Source organism: Cyprinodon tularosa, unplaced genomic scaffold (assembly GCF_016077235.1).
Source record: "Cyprinodon tularosa strain WSP-4 unplaced genomic scaffold, ASM1607723v1 ctg792, whole genome shotgun sequence".
Classification (NCBI taxonomy): Eukaryota; Metazoa; Chordata; class Actinopteri; order Cyprinodontiformes; family Cyprinodontidae; genus Cyprinodon; species Cyprinodon tularosa.
Window position 1 is genome coordinate 163,820 of NW_024039554.1, and position 14,893 is coordinate 178,712.

A 14,893-nucleotide genomic window follows, 5' to 3' on the forward strand; every position below is an offset into this window, starting at 1 on the left:
TGTGGAAGTGGATGGCATATGTACCAAAGGCTTTTAAGGTTGCTGTAATTAAACCTTTGCTTAAGAAACTGTCTCTTGACCCAGATGACTTGGTCAATTATAGACCTATATGCAATCTTAATTTCTGATCTAAAATTCTTGAGAAAGTAGTTGCCAAACTTTACGGTGTAAGTGCAACCACTTACACTATGATGAACTTTCTGAAGATTTTCAGTCTGGCTTTAGAGCTCATCATAGCACTGAAACAGCTCACACAGATCTCAAACTGAGCTCAGACCTGCATTTGATCCAGTTGATTATAATATTCTTTTAGAAACACTTGAATATTTTGTTGGAATTAAAGGAACAGCACTAGACTTGTTTGAATCTTATCTATCTGATCGATTTCAGTTTGTTCACATAATGACAGATCTTCCACATGCTCAAAGTTCACCTGTGGAGTACCACAGGGATCAGTGCTAGGACCAATTCTCTTTACTTTATATATGCTCCCAATCTGTAGAGTTATTAGACAGCAAGGGATTAATTTCCACAGTTATGCTGATAAGTCTCAGCTATATCTGTCTATAAATCCAGATGAAGCTAACCCATTACATAGATTACAGGCATGTCTTGAAGACATAAAAACCTGGATGACTCTTAACTTTCTCCTTATGAATGCAGACATTTTATAGTCTTAGACAGTTATAGTCTTTGGACCTTTGAACAATTAGCTGAAGAGTCAGTCACTTCATTTGGATGGGATTAAACTGATTTCAGATAATAAAGTAAAAAATCTTGGTGTTGTTTTTGATCAGGACCTGTCATTTAAATCCCATATCAAAGAGGTTTCTAGAATTTCCTTCTTTCATCTGCGGAATATTGCAGAAATTAGAAATCTCCTGTCCAGGGGTGATACTGAGAAACTAGTCCATGCATTTGTTACTTCAAGGCTGGACTAATGTAATTCTTTACTATCAGGAAGTCCACAAACTGTAGTTAAAAGCCTTCAGCTGCTCCAAAAGGCTGCAGCCAGAGTTCTGATGAAAATTAAAAAGAGAGATCATATCTCTCCTATCCTGGCTTCTCTTCATCGGCTTCCTGTTAAATCCAGAATAGAATTTAAAATCCTCCTTCTCACATATAAAGCCTTAAATGGCCAAGCTCCATCTGATATCAGAGATCTGATTGTTCCTTATGTTCCTAACAGAGCACTTCGCTCTCAATCTGCAGGTTTACTAGTGGTTCCTAGAATTTCTAAAGTAGAATGAGCTATCTCTATAGTTATGCTGCTATAGGCTTAGACTGCTGGAGGACATAGGGACCACTTATTCATCATTCTGCTTCAGTCCTTTTTTGTGATCAATTTTTTTTAATTGTTTTTCACATTTTATACATTAGAGGAGGAAGATTTGCACCAACCACACTTCTTCTTCTGCTTCATTCTATCTCTATTCTCCCACTCTGCAGTATCTGTTAGTTCAATCTCTAACGTTCTGCTCTATATGCTTTTTCTCATAGTAGCTTCATCTGGTCTGTTCCTGTTTGGTTCAGAGTTCATCTGATTAACTGTTTCCTTCCCAGACAGAGCCGCCTGTGGAGCAAGTTTACCGTAGGCTTCTCTAACATAGAAAATGTTTATAGATCAGTGCTTCTTTGTTGTGTTTGTGTGTGTGCTTTTGTGTCCTTCATGGAATTTTTCCTCTCTACTGTCACTGCATGTATGCTCAGTCTGAGGGATTCTTGTTGAATTGCAAAGTGCCTTGAGATGACGGATGCTGTGATTTGTCATTATATAAATAAGCTGAATGGAAAAGAACTTAAATTGAATTAAAGAAGGATACTGTACCCGAAATCAGAGGATGTTGTAACAAGTTCTTCTGTTTCATTTTTTTCAAAGGCTCTGCTCCATGCTGCTGGCAGGGCTTTCCAAAGCACAGGGCTCCTTCGGTGGATTCATGTATTTAAGATTGATGTCATCTTTGTCATGTATTTCTGGTGCTTCTATTAATTACAATTTGTTTTGCATACATAATGAAAACACGGTTATGCTAAATAAATTCTGTAAATGTTCAACTTTTTATTGTTATTTGGTGAACAAAATGTATCTCACTGATCTGCATGAATGAATTAAGGCAAAATATTTAATTTACACAGGTTTTTAGAAAATGGTATTTGCTTTATTCTTTGGTTAACTTCAGATTAATCTGTAAAAGTTCCTAGAAATAAATGGCTGAATTGAACTATTTACTTTTTTATATTATAAAAAACTGTAATTTTTGGTTTTATTATTAAAAAAACTAAACTGTAGTTTGGATAAATTTAAGACGCTGATCCAAATGCTGCTGCCTGCGTCCTCACTAGAACTAAGAAAGTAGATCAGACAGCTGCAGCTGATCCAGACACTGCTCCCTGCGTCCTCACTAGAGCTAAGAAAGTAGATCAGACAGCTGCAGCTGATCCAGATGCTGCTGCCTGCGTCCTCACTAGAACTAAGAAAGTAGATCAGACAGCTGCAGCTGATCCAGATGCTGCTGCCTGCGTCCTCACTAGAACTAAGAAAGTAGAGCAGACAGCTGCAGCCGATCCAGATGCTGCTGCCTGCGTCCTCACTAGAACTAAGAAAGTAGATCAGACAGCTGCAGCTGATCCAGATGCTGCTGCCTGCGTCCTCACTAGAACTAAGAAAGTAGATCAGACAGCTGCAGCTGATCCAGATGCTGCTGCCTGCGTCCTCACTAGAACTAAGAAAGTAGATCAGACAGCTGCAGCTGATCCAGATGCTGCCTGCGTCCTCACTAGAACTAAGAAAGTAGATCAGACAGCTGCAGCCGATCCAGATGCTGCTGCCTGCGTCCTCACTAGAGCTAAGAAAGTAGATCAGACAGCTGCGGCTGATCCAGACGTTGCTGCCTGCATCCTCACTAGAGCTAAGAAAGTAGATCAGACAGCTGCGGCTGATCCAGATGCTGCTGCCTGCATCCTCACTAGAACTAAGAAAGTAGATCAGACAGTGGCAGCTGATCCAGACGCTGCTGTCAGTGTCCTTGCTAGATTTAAAAAATGCTGCAAAGGCCTACTTTGTCTCTGTGAGCCTCTGGAGGTTCAGCTCTGAGCCCAGATATAGGGCCTGATTACTGTTTTCTAGCTCGATTAACTGAAGCTGGGTGCTAACTTATAAATAATCTTAATTTGGCCAAAGAAATTCTGACTGCAGTTTTGTTTTGATGAAGCTCAAGAAAATTTTAGAACATCCATGCACTAATTTCTTCTATATATTTGTGAACTTACACATGCTTTAATGGGTTCATAGCCCCATAGTAACATCATGATGTATGTTTGTGTCTTCTGCATAGTTATGGTAATTGAGTTAGGGGTTGATATTAAATGGGCCCTAATATAAATTTTTGTGGTCTCTGAGGTGTCCTACTGAAACAAAAAAAGCCGGTACCAGAGAGTACGACCCAAGTTTATAGGCACTCTCATATAAATTACGCCATCAATAATACCAGCAAAGTAGTTATTTTGCAGTCTGCATTGAACATATTAGGGAGCTTTGAGACAGGCCTGTAGTTTTGCAGTAGCAGTTTGTTTAAGTTTTTCTTTGTCAACAACGGTTTGATAATTGCCATTTTTTGGTCCTGGGTTAAAACACTTGACAAAAGGGACACTTTTATTATTCAAGTTAAAACAGACATTTTGATAGACAAAGCTTTCCTAAGAACAGCTTGGACTAAAAAAATTAAAACAGCAGGAAGAAGTTGATGTACAATATCTTTTGGGATTTTGTCCTTCATTTTGTGAAATATAAACATTTTGTCAAAATTAGTTTTAGCTGGAGACAAGTTTGGTACAATACTTTATTCAATTCAGTACAGTTTATTTAAAAAGCATCAATTCACAACACAGCATGTCAAGAGATCATGTCACAGAGATAATACAGTCAGATTCGATGTGAATGCAATTACATCCAAAATGCTTCTCCTGCATCTGCTCCTGGTGACTGTAACCTTGGCAAGGAAAAGTTGAGGTCATCAGGTGGTATCGAACAATTATCTATCCTGAACTGCAACACTCTCAAAGTTGATGGGTTGGCATTGGTGCCCATCAACTATCTATCAGTTCTTTGGTATTGTAAATACTATAGAAAATATTTGTATCATCCAAGAATAAAATTACTTTTAGAAATTTGGATGCATAAACTATGTCATTAATATACAAAATAAACAGTCTAGGACTGAATACTTTCTCCTGGGGGAGCCACAATCAATGCCAAGATTCTCAGAATTATGCTGGCCAGTTTTTATGCACTAAACAATATCTGTAATATAGCTTTTAATCCAGTTATCTGATACACCTCTGATTCCTTTTTGCTCTAGTTTGTGATCAAAACAGTGGTTATTTTTGATTAAAGGTCTATAAATATTCCCACTGCATAATGTTTTTGTCTGAAGGGATGGTCACTTGACATTTTTGTTCTGAATCTGCACCATTGATTAACTAATATTCATGAAAAAAAAAAATCTTAAAAGAAATCAGTTTTACTTAGAGGAAATTAGTATGTAATTTCTAAAGATTGTATTAATATTGTTTTTAGTTGTATAGCTTTCACATTTTTCATTATTTTTTGGCACTTCAGGTTCCATGTTCCCAAGCTCCCTTGTGACAAGTTACATACCAGTCCTCATGAAGGTAGAACTTTAATATAATTCAGAAAGGTTCCTCATACGGACTTAGAGATTTAACTAACAAATAATGCAGAATGGGAAATTAGAGATAGAATAAAGCAGAATGATCAAAAAAGGGGTCCCTATGACTGTCATGTTTGGCATAATATGTTTGGCCCAAGTGCAGAAACACAATTGGCAGCAAGAATCAGATTCAACAGTTAATTTAACCAGTGGAGGTGGACGCTCGGAGAAGACAAGGAAATGCCGGATCTGAACCCCCAACCACTACAAGGGAAGGGAAGCTGGTTAGATGGCGTTGGACCACATAGGAAACTATCAAAGGAACGCAGGCTTACCACCAGGTGCTGCAACCAGACCGGAGAAGGACGGAAGGACTCAGCGTGCTGTAGTTGTTGGTGGCTGGTGCTCCAGAAACCGGTGGGCATGGGCAGAGGGCGATCTGAGCAGCCCCGCCGATCCAGAAATCCAGGGCAGCAGGAGGAACGAGACAGACTCCGGGTGAGTGGAGGACTCGAGAGGTGGACTCAGTGTGGAGGTTACTCGGGAGGGAACTATCAGGAAGGTAGCGCACCCGGGAGGAAATCTGGGAGACACAAAGGTAAGTGATTAGCTCTGAGGTAAACTTATCTCGAGAGGGAGACAGTGGCCTGCTGTCATACCACGACTGGTAACACTCTGGCATCCTCCTGCTGTCCACCAACGTTCTTATAGCGCGGCGAGGTGCTGCTGAACCCATTCCAGGTGTGCGTGCCCCGCCCACCAGTCATCTGGAAACACCTGTGGAGAAAAGCACACAAAGGCAGAGCCAGGAAACAGCATGGCTCTGCTGGCTGAGTCCTGATTCCCACCCCCCCCCCAACGGTTGCCACCCCGCGACCTTGAAGAAGACGTGGAAGGACTGTAGGAGAGAAGGGAGTCAACTAGGGATCGGTCCGAGAAGGAGGAAGCAGGAACCCAGCCCACGCAGTCGACTAGGTACTGGTACCCTCTACCACGCCGACGGGAGGACACGATTCTCTGGACCCCAGGAGGTCTAGGATGGGCGGAGGGGGCTCAGCCGGAGGGAAAAGCTGGCTTGTGAGGGCAGGCTTGATTTCTGACAAGTGGAGGGTCGGATGGGTTCTGGAGTGTGACAGGAGACGGAGTCGGATAGTCGTGGGGCTGAGGGCAGAGATGATCTCATAGGGGTCAGTGAAGCGTGGTGATAACTTCGGATTGGTGGATCTGGACAGCAGATCTTGGGTGGATAACCAGACCTTTTGACCGGGGTGATAGGTGGGAGCTGGAACACGTCTCCAGTCAGCAAAGCAACGGTTTTGTTTGGTAGTTTGGTTCAGGGCACTGTTCATGGTCTGGGTCCAGATCTGTCTACATTTGCGGATGTGATGGTCGATGGATGGTACTGCCATCTCCTTGTTGTCATCGGGTAGGAGGGGTGGTTGATACCCCAGAGAGGCCTCAAAGGGGGAGATGCCAGTGGCAGTGCAGACATGACTATTGTGGGCATATTCAACCAAAGGAAGGTATTGACACCAGTCGGAGGGATTGGAGGAGGTAAGGCAACGGAGAGCAGTCTCCAGCTCCTGGTTCAGCCGTTCTGTCTGACCATTGAGGCGAACTCCTTCCACACCTGCGAGATGAATTGTGGACCACAGTCAGACAGCACGTCTTGTGGGATGCCATGCAGGCGGAAAATGTCCTTTATTATGAGCTGGGCTGTCTGGAAAGATGGCTTGTTCTGAGCACAGACGGAAAAGGATTGGACGAATTCTTTGACGTTGCTGGGTAAGTTGGGCCACCAGAACCTTTAGGTGATTAACATGCAGGTTCTGTGGATTCCTGGATGGGCCGAGAACCTTTCTGAATGAGCCCACCGGAGGTCACGAGGCCGGACAGAGGTGGGGACAAAGATACGATTAGGTGGACCCATGCCTGGGTCAGGATCAGCAGCTAGGGCTTTAGAAATTAGATTACGGATCTCCCATTGGAGAGCTTCGAAGGAGTAGGTGGATTGAAGGGTGCGAGCAGGCTCTTTGTCAGAAAGTACTGCCGGAAATGGGCGTCCGGCTTCAGGTTCTTGGAACCCGGGCGGTAGGAGATGTTTAGGTTGAAACGTGAAAAGGGACCACCGAGCCTGTCTGGGGTTTACCCGTTTGGCTGTTTGCAAATAGGCCAAGTTTTTGTCGTCTGTCCATATCTGTACTGGCTTCTCGGACCCCTCAAGCCAATGGCGCCACTCCTCCAGGGCAAGATTTATGGCTAAGAACTCTCTTTCGCCCACATCTTAGTTTTGCTTTGCTGGGGAAAAACGACGGGCGAGTAAAGCGCAAGGGTGAAGCTTCTGGTCCTGGTCAGAGTTCTGGGATAGTACTGCTCCAACTCCTGTGTCTGAGGCGTCGATCTCGACTATGAACTGCTTTTAGGGATCAGGGTGCACAAGAACCGGTGTACTGGAAAACCTGTCCTTAAGAACATTGAAGGCTACTTCTGCTTCCACCTGAACGGGGTCTTGACTGACGTGAGAGCATAAAGGGCGGCGGCGATCTGACTGTATCCATGGATGAAGCAACAGTAGAAGTTTGCAAAGCCGAGAAACCGTTGAAGATCTCTACTGGTCTCGGGCAGAGGCCACTCCAAGACGGCTTTGATTTTGTCAGGGTCAGACCGGACCTGCCCCCCCCTTCAAGGATGAGACTGTTGTGTGAAAAAAAGTTTTCAACTGTTTAGTCCAGTTAAATAAAGGAGATCGATGGATTTACTTAGTCGGCACTTTATTTACTTTGCAAAGTAAAGGAGAACAAGACATTCACATTCACAGCATGATGGTCTGCCAAGTTCTGACCTAGACAAAGTTGTTGTCTTACTTTTAAGGCAGAGTCAAAACAATAATAGACACTCTGGTTAAACAGTTACCTTGAAAAAGTTTGTGGTTTTGTTATAGGAAAAAGTTATGTCTTGTCTATAACCATCTTCCACTCAGATATTTTGTGGCCTTGCAAGTGAGAAAAACTAGCTGAGAGAAAAACATTTTTAGAGAGTACATAGCATACATCAATATACTGAGAAGGAAAGAACAAAAATAAAATTTTCCGACAACAAGACTCAGGAAGGTAACGGATGAATGGTGAAACTCACACTTTTCAGCTTTCACAAAAAGTCTATTTTCCAGGAAGTGCAGGAGGACAAAGCAGACATGGTGCTGGTGCTTGCAGAGGTTGCGTGAGTAAATAAGAATGTCATCCAGATACACGAAGAAAAAGAGGTTGAGGAAATCACGGACATCATTAACTAGGGACTGGAAAACAGCAGGAGCATTGCAGAGTCCAAAAGGCATGACTAAATACTCTAAATCACGGGTGCTTAAGTCCAGTCCTCAAGAGCTACTATCCTGCAACTTTTTGATGCACCCCATTTTTAACACACCTGAATCAAATGAGTGGCTCATTGCCACACCTCTGCTGGGCTAAATGAGGGGATTGAGCCTTTGGATTCAGGTGTGTTAGAGAAGAGATGCATCTAAAAGTTACAGGATGGTAGCTCTTGAGGACTGGACTTGAGCACCCCTGCTCTAAATGGTCCAGTGTCTGGAGCGCTGTTTTCCACTCGTCCCCACAGCAGATCCAGACCAGGTGGTAAGCATTACGCAGATCTTGTTTAGAAAAAATCGTAGCAGATTGGACCGGTTCGAGAGCGGAGGAAAGGAGTGGAAGGGGGTATTTATTTTTAACCGTTATACAATTAAGCCAGCGGTAGTCAATACATGGGTGAAGGGAGCCATCTTTCTTAGCCACTGTAACATCCCTGCTGTGTGGCAGGTGGCTCCTAATTGTTTATTCATTGCAGGTCCTTGATTGTGGGAGGTGCTTCTAATTACGTGGCCACTTGGATGGTAGTTAAGGAGTGCCGTTCATAATCAAGGTTGTGTGGCACCGTGGAAGGAGGTGTCACTGAAGGAGTCTCCACACACCAGTGGCTCCAGGGGGGACTAGGGAGAACCAGGATTGATCCAAGGGACCAACCAGGGCTAGGACCACAGCTAAGTCCTGGGATCAGTCGGGTTCAGAGGTCTGGAATCGGTTGGCAGAGAGAGAGGACCAGGCAGAATGAGCACCTGTTGGAAGCACATCGTGGGCTGCCTGTCGCTCATTCATTTATTTAATAAATGCCTCTGAAGGGCTAAAAACATTTCTGGTTGCTGTATACTCCCTGTTTTGCTGCGACAGTGGGAGCCGGGCCATAACAAATGGGGACTTGTCCGAAAACAAAATTTCTACTGTATAGAGGTTGTCGATTTGGTGACCCAATATACAGGTGAGTGAAGTTTTTTTTTCTGGGGGGCATTTGCATCAATGCTTTTTTTTATATTTTTCATTTATTTTTATTTTTTTAAGTCATGCGTTTCCTGTTAGAGGTGCTACCATTTTAGACTGCACCTGTTTGTTGTTTTTGTTAGTGCCTTGGGGGTTTGCGGTTGTCGTTCACTTTGCGAGCAGTGATCTCTGGGGCAATCCAGAAGATTCATTTCTTGCTGGTATAGTGCTTAATAATCCCACCGCCGAGCCACGTGGAGAGCCAGGGATTAGGTAGGTGAGTAGTAGCAGGGAGGCAAAGAATAGTGGAGATATGGTTACTTTGGGCCAGTGATACAATAGTTTCAATTTACTTTCACTTCACACTGTATTTGCTGTTTGAGGTTTTGTTTTTTATTTTTTCTATCCGAGGCGTGTATTTTCAGTTTTGCGTAGAAATGGAGTTTGATATGGAAGACTTTGTAGCTGAACCTTCTCTGGACAAGTTAAGTGCTGCTACTAAAAACAATCTCAGAACCATTGCCTCTCAGTTTGAAAAGCTGTGGTTAAACAAGAAAAAAAAAAGGTTATTAAAAGGCAAGTGTATGTAGCATTGGTTGAGAAAACGTTGTGCAAACTCCTCAACCAACCACTCAAGGTGAAGTTTGGGTGCCTCATAATGAGGTACGTAAAATGGAGTTGGAGTTGCGTCGTTTAGAGCTGCAGCATCAAGTTGAGATGCGCAAATTGGAGCTGGAGGCGGCTGCGAAACGCAACTTGGCGCACGTTTCTGTTGATCAGGAAAGCAGATCTGCGGAGGCAGTATTTGATGTAATCAAATGTATTCGTTTGATTCCACCATTTTCAGAGTTGGATGTAGATACTTATTTCATTTTGTTAGAGCATGTGGCAAAAACACTGAAGTGGCCTCGGGATGTTTGGCCTTTGCTTTTATAGTGTGTATTTACTGGGAAAGCACAGGAAGCCTATGCTTCGCTGTCACCCAGTGACAGTTTAGATTATGATAATGTGAAGAGAGCAGTAGAAAAAGCCTATGAGGTTGTGCCTGAGGCCTATAGACTAAAGTCCCGCCACTGTAAAAAGGCAGACCATCAAAGCTATACCGAATTTGGTTGTGTTAAAACTGCATTTTTTGATCGTTAGTGCGCTTAACAAAATGTTAAGGACTTTGTCAGCTGCGTGATCTGATTTTGTTGGTGGAATTTAAAAGTGGCCTACCGAAAAAAATCGCAACTTACGTTAATGAGCAGAAAGCTAGGAATGTGTCTGAGGCTGCAGTGTTGGCAGACAATTATGTGTTGACTCAAAAGGATTATTCAGATCATGTGGCTTTCAAAACAGTTTTAGGGCGAAACTGTAATGATCTTAGGAAGTTGGACCCAGAATTCAAGGCGAGACAGGCAGTGGGAAAGTTCAAAGTGTTTATTTAACAAACAGGTGCGCGGGGCTACTCGTCTGCTGCGGGGCGGATCTCTGCAGGGATAGGAGAATACAGGTCAGTGACTGGATGTTGAGCTGAATACGACTTGGAGCAAAGTCACTGACCTTTGCCAATTGACGGAGTTGGACATTGTTCATTAGTTCAGGTTCTATGGCTACCTCAGATGCTGCCTCACCTTCCAGAGATAAACCAATCGTAGTTAGAGGAGTGCTAATGATGTCTTAATGAGCTCAATCTTATTTATAAAGAATCCCATTAAATCATTACTGCTAAGAGCTGGTGGAATGGATGGTTCAACTAAGCTATGGCTCTGGGTGAGTTTGGCAACTGGATTAAAAAGAAATCTAGGATTATTCATCTTCTCTATTAATGAGGAGAAATATGCTGCTCTTGCTTCATAAAGGGTCCTCTTATACAGCAGTAAACTATTTTTCCAGACTAGGTAGGATTCCCGTAGGCCTGCTGAGCGATATTTTCTCTCCAGTTTCCAAGCATTTTGCTTCAAAATGCGCAGCTCTGCATTAAACCAAGGAGCAAGCTTTCTATTTTTAATGGTTTTCTTTTTTAAAGGAGCTGCATTGTCTAAGGCAGTACGCAGATAAGTAGCAACCCCATCAACAAAATCATCAACCTGTGAAGGGGAATAAACTAAGCTTTTGCACTCTGCAGCACTGCTCAGCGACACAGAGGAGAGAGAAGGTAAAACAGAATTAGCCAGTTAGCCTTGTTTGCAACTCCAGAGGTCAATCATTTTGTGTAGTTTTCTTTACCAGGTTTGGACACACTGCAGGAGGGATTTTGGCCCACTCCTGTTTTCAGATCATTGACCAGCTCCTCCCCAATTTCTGGGCTGGTTTTGCAACTTTCTTAGGATCATTGAGACCCTGCCAGGTGGGATCTTGCATGGAGCCCCATGCCGTGGGAGATTGACAGTCATGTTCAGCTTCTTCCATTTCCTAATCATTGCTCCAACAGTGGATCTTTTATCACCAAGCTGCTTGGTAATTTCCCCGTAGCCCGTTCAAGCCTTGTGGGTGTCTACAATTAAGCCTCTAGTGTTTTTGGACAGCTCTTTGGTCTTGGCCATGTTAGTACTTAGACAGGTGTCTCTATGCGGCTAACCACCTCAAAGCATCTAATTTAGGATATAAAAATTGAGTGGAGGTTGACATTTTGAGGGCAGACTAACAGGTCTTTCAGGGTCAGAATTCTAGCTGATAGGTGTTCAAATACTTATTTGCAGCTTTGTCATACAAATAAATAGTAAAAAAAAAAAACCAGTATATCTATATTTCAGGATTGTTATTTCTTTAGATTATGTCTCTCACAGTGAAAATGCCTCTACTACAATTTCAGACCCCTCCAGTCAATTTCAGACATCTGATGTTTAAGTGGGAGAACTTGCAAAATAGCAGGGTGCTTAAATACTTATTTTCCTCACTGTACAGTCTTCAGTTTAGCTTGAAAGATGATGGCTGTTTTAGCCAAAAGATATAGTTAAGAAACTTTTAAAAGAATTTGATATTTCCTATGAACAAAATCCATCCATCCATCTATCCATGCAGCCATCAGGGTCATGTTGGTGCTGGTGGTACATAGATTACACATGCCTTGAAGACATAAAAACCTGTCTGACTCTTAACTTTATGCTTCTGAATGCAGACAGAATAGAAGTTATAGTCTTTGGAATCTTGAAAAAGAAGCTGCTTAGTCAGTCACTATATAATAAAGTAATAAAGTAAAAAATCTTGATGTTATTTTTGATCAGGACCTGTCATGTAAATCCCATATCAAAGAGGTTTCTATTACAAAAAAATTAGAAATCTCCTGTCCAGGGGTGATGCTGAGAAACTATTCCATGCATTTGTTACTTCAAGGCTGGACTATTGTAATTCTTCACTGTCAGGAAGTCCACAAACTGTGGTTAAAAGCCTTCAGCTGATCCAAAATGCTGCAGCCAGAGTTCTGATGAAAATTAAGAGAGATCATATCTCTCCTATCCTGGGTTCCCTTCATTGGCTTCCTGTTAAATCCAGAATAGAATTTAAAATCCTCCTTCTCACATATAAAGCCTTAAATGGCCAAGCTCCATCTGATATCAGAGATCTGATTGTTCCTTATGTTCCTAACAGAGCACTTCGCTCTCAATCTGCAGGTTTACTAGTGGTTCCTAGAATTTCTAAAAGTAGAATGGGAGGCAGATCTTTTAGTTATCAGGCTCCTCTCCTGTGGAACCAACTACCAGTTTTAGTCCGTGAGGCAGACACCCTGTCTACTTTTAAGGCTAGGCTTAAAACTTTCCTTTTTGATAAAGCTTATAGTTAGAGTGGCTCAGGTTATCCTGAGCTATCTCTATAGTTATGCTGCTATAGGCTTAGACTGCTGGAGGACATAGGGACCCCTATTTCATCATTCTGCTTCATTCTATCTCTATTCTCCCATTCTGTAGAATCTGTTAATTCAATCTCTAACATTCTGCTCTCTCAGCTGTGCTGCTGCCATCAGCACCTTTGTTTATAGATGTTGGAGATCGACCTGTTTTTCAGTGTAGTCCTGCTTTTCTGACTGACTAACTGGATGTACCTCTTTCATCCTCTGACGTGGGAGCTGGCTCGGAGCTCGTCTGCCTGGCTGTGTGTTTCCTGGATGGGGCCGCCTGTGGAGCTGGTTCACAAGTTCCTTTTGTATCTCTGCTTCTTTTTCTATCTCTGCTTCTGTCTCCTTGAACCCCAGTCGGCCTCAGCAGATGGCCGCTCACACTGAGCCTGGTTCTGCTTGAGATTCCTTCCTGTTAAAAGGGAGTTTTTCCTCTCCACTGTCGCTAAAAGCATGCTTAGTGTGAGGGATTACCTTCAAGTCAATGAGTTGATGCAATCAACTGTTGATGATGTGTTGTGAATTGGTGCTATAGAAATAAACTGAATTGAACTGTATGGCAACACCTGTGCCAATACTCAGCCCTAATTGTAGGGAACTAGATATAAGCAGATAAGCAGTGGATAATTCAGTGAAAAAGTGGCTACAGGAGAATTTTTTTTTTCTTTTCAGGTAAAGTAAAGTTTTTAAATAAGTGTTATGATTCTATTTATTTATATATCCTAGATAGGATAGAGAGAGTAGCATATGGAAAAAAAACAAAAACTTACAGAAAATACAAACACAGATAATTCAATCTAAGCAATAAACTAATAAATGTGATTCCAAAGGGTTTAAACAGGATTATAAACAGATTGCAGCCTCAGTGAAATGCAGGTAGACCTGTCAGCAGTACGTAGGATCAACCTACCTTTGCTGCTCTCTGCTCGCTTTGTCCCGCCCCACCAATATGACATTCTACAAAAAACAAAATCAAATACGAGCACATCTACTTATCATTACAAAAAAAAAATAATACAGATATTACAGATGGTCATAATTCTTTATTTCTTAAGGCAAGGCGAAATATTTTACATCGGTGAGTCCAGTTTGCTGAAGATGTCAATCAAACGTCGAGCGTCATGTTAGGTGACGCTGCACAGCATTTCCACGTCAGTGTGTTTACCAAAACCGGCCTGACAGCTACAGGAAGTACTCCCATTTGCTCATCTTTGGACTCTTTTTGAAGGGATCTGTTGGTGATGCACTGATGGGAGAGAACCGGCTGTCCCACAGTGGAATGTCTGAACATCGTGGCTGCTCTGTTTCTGCCTGGGAACTGAACTTTGGACTCTTAGCTTCCCCTCTTATCCTGCTAGCCGCTTTAGCTTGCTGAGGAAGGCAGCATTAGCTCCAGAAAGACTCATTCCGTGTTTGAATCCAGCTCCTCACCGAAGGTAACTCCGCTTTATCTCCTGCTGTTGGACAGGGCAAGTGTGTGTCTGTCCTACTCACTGAAATAACAGAGACGTTATAAAGGCAGCAGGTCAGGGAGGCATTGCTAGCACAAGCTAATGCTACATGCTAGCTGCCACATCAACTCTTAATTATTTGTCAGCTGGTGAGCTCAGATCCTCTTTGATTATTGTTTAAAGGCCTTTAGCATTCTGCCTTGTTAATAGATAATAAAAAAATCCAAAAATAAACAGTGAAAATGGACCTAGCTGTCATTTTTTCTTATCATATATATATATATATATATTTTTTTTTTTTCAAGTAAAAATGTCTTAATATATTGTTCTGCCATCTGTGAGTTGTTGTGTTACTTTGTGTGTCAGTTCAGCCTCGTCAGGGGATTGCTGCTCTCTTTTTTTTATTGATATTTGTTTGAATGGCAGTGATCATCCTTACATATTGGTCTGTCATCAGGGGTGGATTTAGGAAATTTGGGGCCCTGGGCAAAGACAGGCAGGGGGCCCTCTGAATTGAGAAGACAACACATAAAGCCGGGCACACACTGTGCAATGTTTTCAATCGTTGCACGCAGCTACAGCTCACACTATACGACATAGACCGCGGGGTTTAAAAGTTCCCAGCTCACGATGTTTGTTCTCACC

At 42.5% G+C, this 14,893-nt stretch overlaps 1 protein-coding gene across 5 annotated transcripts in view; it reads left to right on the forward strand.

Annotated features, from left to right (window-relative positions):
• The first annotated feature begins 13,934 nt into the window (after window positions 1-13,934).
• The window catches only part of gbf1 (golgi brefeldin A resistant guanine nucleotide exchange factor 1), a 113,355-nt gene continuing 112,396 nt past the window's right edge, over window positions 13,935-14,893 (forward strand). For 4 of the 5 annotated variants that reach the window (XM_038271185.1, XM_038271186.1, XM_038271182.1 and 1 more), the window contains exon 1: window positions 13,936-14,233. The gene's annotated coding sequence lies outside the window, so the exon portion shown is untranslated. Of the gene's footprint in view, window positions 14,234-14,893 lie in introns of all 5 variants that reach the window. The other variant, XM_038271183.1, reaches the window with a different exon arrangement.